Below are 6000 nucleotides of genomic sequence, written 5' to 3'. Positions count from 1 at the left end.
GCTTACCTGCCTGCCTGCCGTCTGGCCTGCTTACCTGCCTGCCTGCCGTCTGGCCTGCTTACCTGCCTGCCTGCCGTCTGGCCTGCTTACCTGCCTGCCTGCCGTCTGGCCTGCTTACCTGCCTGCCTGCCGTCTGGCCTGCTTACCTGCCTGCCTGCCGTCTGGCCTGCTTACCTGCCTGCCTGCCGTTTGGCCTGCTTACCTGCCTGCCTGCCGTCTGGCCTGCTTACCTGCCTGCCTGCCGTCTGGCCTGCTTACCTGCCTGCCTGCCGTCTGGCCTGCTTACCTGCCTGCCTGCCGTCTGGCCTGCTTACCTGCCTGCCTGCCGTCTGGCCTGCTTACCTGCCTGCCTGCCGTCTGGCCTGCTTACCTGCCTGCCTGCCGTCTGGCCTGCTTACCTGCCTGCCTGCCGTCTGGCCTGCTTACCTACCTGCCTGCCTGCCGTCTGGACTGCCTGCCTGCCTGCCGTCTGGGCTGCCTGCCGTCTGGACTGCCTGCTTGCCTGCCATCCGGCCTCTGGAGGGTGTGCTCTCCCCGGGGGGAGGGAGGAAGAGAGGACAGAGTAACTGGAGGAGAAGGGGGGGGGGGGGGGCGAAGGCGTTTGGACTGTCTCTTCTCCATCTGCAGTGGGGGGGGTGAAGACCTTTTTCCTAATTCCCCTACCCACTGCTGCTATCCCCAAGATTGGTGCACCCTCCCCTTTTTCCCTCCTGACTGGGGCACCAGCCTTGTGCCTCATCTCCCTCCCACTGCTCCGACCTCCTCTCTCCCTCTCTCACTCCGGGGAGAGAACACCTACACCCCTACCCACCTACCCCACCCTCCCTTATTTTTCCCTCCACATATACGCCCTGCCGTGCATCTGGGCAGTCTCGGGGTGGGTGTAGCACTTCCCCTGATACAATGGCGTCATCACCAGCGTCGCCGGTGGCAGGGCCTTCTCGGCCCACCTATGCGGGCGTGGCGGCTGCCAGAGCCCCCGCCGCTCCCAAGGCCCTGCCGCCATTCTCTTTAATCACGCGGCAGCTCGGGGTGAAGTGCTACGCCCACCCCGACATGTCTATCGAGGCCTGCGTTAAGGCAATGGCTGGGGTTGTCGGCCCCTCAGCCATTGTCGCGGCCTCTAAGATGTACGGCCGGGCCGTATTCTTCCTGAAGGCCGAGCGGGCGGTTCGCCTCGCCCTGGAAAAGGGGCTCACGGTGGGCGGGACGTTCCTGGCGGTGGACCCTTTGGAGGCCACCGCCCACAAGATAGTAATATCAAACGTCCCGCCCTTCCTACCGAGTGAGCTCCTCCTCCCCCACCTCCATCTACTGGGGGAGGTCAGGTCCGGGGTGCAGCCGATCCCGCTCGGCCTTCGGGACCCCTCCCTCCGCCACATATACTCCTTCCGGCGCCAGGTTTTTGTCCGCCTGGCCCGGGAGGAGGAACTGGAGGGAGGGTTCAATGTCCCCCACGAGGGGACCACGTACCGGGTCTTTTGGTCCGCGGACGGTGTGCGGTGCCATGCCTGTAAGGAGGCGGGGCACGTGAGAAAAAACTGCCCCGTCTCCAAGGCCGCCGACCACCAACCCAAGGCGGCCGCAGCTGGCACCGCAGCCCCCTCTCCCCCCAAACCAGTACCATCTGCCCCCCCGCGAGGGGAGGCCACGCCGGCAGCAGCTGCCACCTCAGCTGCCGGCGGGGGGGGAGCGGAGCCCCCGCGCGGCCAAAAGGCCCATAAGGGACCTACAAAAAAGAAGGGGGGTACCGGAACCCCGGCCCCCAGGGAAAACACCCCAACCACCCCGGCAGCCGGCTCGGGGACCGCCTCAGTCTCCACCTGCGCCCCCCTCCCCCACCACCACCACCATCTGCCGGGCCCGTGGGCTCTCCGGGGCCTAGTGCTGGGTCCGGCGCCCGGGATCATGGGCCCGAGCATGGGGGGGTAAGCGACCCCGAGCCGGCAAATCTGGCGACGCCGCCACCTCGGGGGGAAGTGACGGGAGAGCAGGGGGGGCGCGGCAAGGCGAAGAGGGGCGGAGGGCGAGGGGCCTCGCCTGCCCGAGGGCAGGTTAACAAAAAGAGGCGGGGCCCCTCGGGCACCGTAGAGTTTGAGGTCTGCGTGCCCCTCCCCCCTTGTGAGTCATCTCCTGCCGTGCCCCCACCTGTCTTTGTGCCTTGTCCCCAGAAAAAAGGGGGCAAGGCACCCTGTAAATCCAAGCATGTGTTGCCTCAGTCCCCCGGCGAGGAGTCTCCGGGGCCGGGTGGCAGCGGGACCCCCACGGTTCCGTTCCACCCGGCCGGTTACAACCCGGAGTTCTTCTTCAGTCTGTCGGGGGACTGGGGCGACACTCCAATGTTCATGTCCTCGTGCGGCGGCGGCGGCGAAGAGACGATCCACTCGTCCTCTCCGTCCCGACCTTGGACGCTGGACATCCCCAACCTCAGTCCGAAGGATACACCGGACCTGGGGGGTGTCCAAGCGTCTGGGGCGGAGGGGGCGGCTGGGCCGCCGTCGCACGGGGGCCCGCAATCCGGGAAAGGTGAGCCCGGGGGGAACCCCTCCTCCACCGATCCTGGGGGTGGGATCGGGGAGGGGCTAGGGCTAGTTGGTGGCTCCGTGCCGCCCGCCGTACGTCCTGCGGCGGGGGACTCGGAGTCGAGGGGCGACCGCCCTGAGGAGGTCAGCGGCTCGGTGGAGGGCACGGGGACACTTTCAGAGTCTGCCCAGAGCGAGGCGGGGGACTCCCTCGTGCCCCCCACCGAGTCGTCCCTCATCCCCTCCAAGGACCTCAGGGTCTTTATCCGTAACCATTCCGGTCGCTCCGACATAATCCGGCTAGCCCTCGGCCACTGGCCGGACCTGGCGCAGCTCGTCCGGTCCGTGAAGGCATGCTCGCATGCCTCCGCGGGCCTGGAGAAAATAGAGCGGCGCTGGGTACTGCGGTTCCTCCACAGGCTCGAAAAGGTGGGGGGTGGACTGGTGAGAATTGCGCCAGCGCCCCCCCACACACCTAGTTAAGTGGTGACGGTGGCACAAAGCTGCTGACATGAAGGTGACCATAGCCAGCCTCAACATCAACGGCAGCAGTGGGCCACACCGCAGGTTCCAGAACTTCTCGGTCCTCCGTGACGGGAAGTATGCGGTGTGTTTCCTGCAGGAAACCCACACCGTTCCGGGAGACGAAGCCCAATGGCTCCTGGAGTGGCGAGGGGGGGTCTACATGAGCCACCTCACGCTCGCTTCTTGCGGGGTGGCTATCTTGTTGGCCCCGCGTTATAAGCCGGAGATCTTGGGGGTCAAGGAGCCGGTGCCAGGCCGGTTGCTGCACTTGACGGTCCGTGAGGGGGGCGTGGTCATTCACTTGCTGAATGTCTACGCCCCGACCGCTGGACCGCAGCAAACGACTTTCTACGAGAAAGTGTCCGCTCACATCGACACCATCGCGGGGGGCGAATGCATTATCCTCGGGGGAGATTTCAACTGCATACTCGAGGCACGGGACCGCACCGGCCCCTGGCTGCGCACTCCGGCGGTGGTGAAGTTGCGGGACCTGATCGGGTCCCACGACTTGGTGGACGTCTGGAGACATCTCCATCCTGGCTCCAGCGCCTTCACTTTCGTGAGGCCTGGAGTCGGAGCGTCCAGGCTCGACCGCCTTTACATTTCGAAGGCGCACGTGTCCGGCGTGTCCTCGGTCTCCATGCGGCCGGTGTCGAGCACGGACCACAGCCTGGTGTGGGCGGACTTTGCGCCGTCTCGCATCCGGCGGGGGTCCGCGTACTGGCACTTTAACAACACGCTGCTGGAGGACGAGCGCTTCCTGGACTCGTTCCGTCGATTCTGGGGCGGCTGGAGAAGGAAGCGGGGAGGCTTCCCCTCCTTGAGGCTCTGGTGGGATGTGGGCAAGACTCACGTCCGTACCTTCTGTCAGGGGTACGCGAGGGGGTCGACAAAGAGGCGGAAATCCAGGCTCGAGGAGTTGGAGAAGGAGGTGCTCGACCTGGAGGCACGTCTCAGTCGGCCTGACGCGGACCCGGCCCTGCGTTCGGAGTACAGGGAGAAGAAGGACGCGCTGCGGGACCTGCAGCTTGCCAGGTCTCGCGGCGCGTACGTGAGGTCGCGGCTCCAGTTCCAGGTGGACCTGGACCGCGGCTCCCCCTTCTACTCGCTGGAAAGAGGGCGGGCTAACCGTCAGCAGCTCCTTACGCTGCTGGCCGACGACGGTTCCCCCGTCTCGGATCCGGAGGGCATCCGGGCCATTGCCCGGGAGTATTACACCTCGCTCTTCTCTCCGGATCCATCCAGCGAGGATGCCCGCAGACTTCTGTGGGAGGACCTGCCGCAGGTCGGCCCGGAGGGCGTCGGCAGGCTCGAGGCCCCTACCACCATGGCCGAGCTGACCGGCGCCCTAAATGGCCTCAGCCGGGGCAAGGCCCCTGGGCTGGACGGGCTGACAGTAGAGTTCTTCAGGGCGTTCTGGGACGTCCTGGGGAGCGACTACGCGGGGGTCCTGGGGGAGAGCGTCGCTACCGGGGAGATGCCCCTTTCGTGGCGCAGGGCTGTCATTGCCCTGCTGCCCAAGAAGGGGGATCTCCATCTGCTCAAGAACTGGCGCCCGGTCTCCCTCCTCAGCACGGATTATAAAATCTTTGCCAGGGCTATGGCTTCACGCCTTGGATCCGTGCTGGACCACTTGATCCACCCTGACCAGTCCTACACGGTCCCGGGCCGTTGCATACATGACAATCTCCACCTGGTCCGGGACCTAATCCATCACACCCAGAGGGCTGGTCTGTCGGGCGCCTTCTTGTCATTAGATCAGGAGAAGGCGTTCGACAGGGTGGAGCACGAGTATTTACTCGGGACTCTGCGGGCATTCGGGTTCGGGACGCATTTTGTCGCCCGGATCCGATTACTGTACTCTGCCGCAGAGTGTCTGATTAAGGTTAACGGGTCCCTGACGGCGCCCCTTCGCTTCGGGAGAGGAGTACGGCAGGGCTGCCCCTTGTCCGGCCAACTGTATTCCGTATGCGTGGAGCCATTCCTGCGCCTCTTGCGGAGGAGGTTGTCAGGTTTGGTCCTGCGCGGACCGGACGTAGGGGTGGTCCTGTCAGCTTACGCCGACGACGTGCTCCTCATGTTCACGGACCCGGCTGACCTGCGGAGGATGCGAGAATGCCAGGCGGTGTACTCTGCCGCGTCCTCCGCCAGGATCAACTGGGCCAAGTGCTCCGGACTCCTTGTCGGTCCTTGGGAGACGGACCCCCTTCCGGAGGAGCTCAGGCCTTTCACCTGGAGCAGGACCAACCTCCTCTACTTGGGGGCCCATCTCTGCCCAGCCGAGGAATCCTGGCCGGCGAACTGGCGGGAGCTGGAGGCCAAAGTCTCTGCCCGCCTGAGTCGCTGGACAGGACTGCTCCGTGTGCTGTCCTATGGGGCATGAGTTCACGTCATAAACCAGCTGGTCGCCTCCATGCTGTGGTACGGGCTGGTCCCTTTGACCCCTCCCCTGGCTTTGTCGCCGATATCCAGAGAACCCTCCTGCGGTTCTTCTGGGGCAATCGACTGCACTGGGTCCCTGCTGCGGTTCTGCATCTCCCGCTTGAGGAGGACAAACAAGGTCTGGTGTGCCTCCACACTCAGATAGCGACCTTCCGCCTCCAGGCCCTGCAGAGGTACCTTTACGTTGAGCCCCCTCCACAGTGGTGTGCCATGGCGACGTATTTCTTCCGCCAGTGGCACGGCCTCAATTATGACGTGCAGCTCCTGCATATCAATCTGGGGCATGTTTCGACCGCCCTGCAGGAGTTGCTCGTCTTTTACCAGGACCTCCTCACTGTCTGGAACACGGTCGCCTCGTGACGCAGCTCTCCCCTGTCAGGAGTAGCAGCTCTCGTGCGAGAGCCGCTGCTCAGGAATCCGCTCCTCCAGCCGTATAACTTCAGGTGGCTGGCGGAGAGGAGGGCTGTGGACGCCGGGGTGACCAGAATCGGGGACGTGCTCGATGGCGGAG

The sequence above is a fragment of the Mustelus asterias genome, unplaced genomic scaffold, assembly GCF_964213995.1.
Source record: "Mustelus asterias unplaced genomic scaffold, sMusAst1.hap1.1 HAP1_SCAFFOLD_193, whole genome shotgun sequence".
Taxonomy (NCBI): Eukaryota; Metazoa; Chordata; class Chondrichthyes; order Carcharhiniformes; family Triakidae; genus Mustelus; species Mustelus asterias.
The sequence above is the reverse complement of the archived record's forward strand: the minus strand, read 5'-3'. Positions refer to the sequence as shown.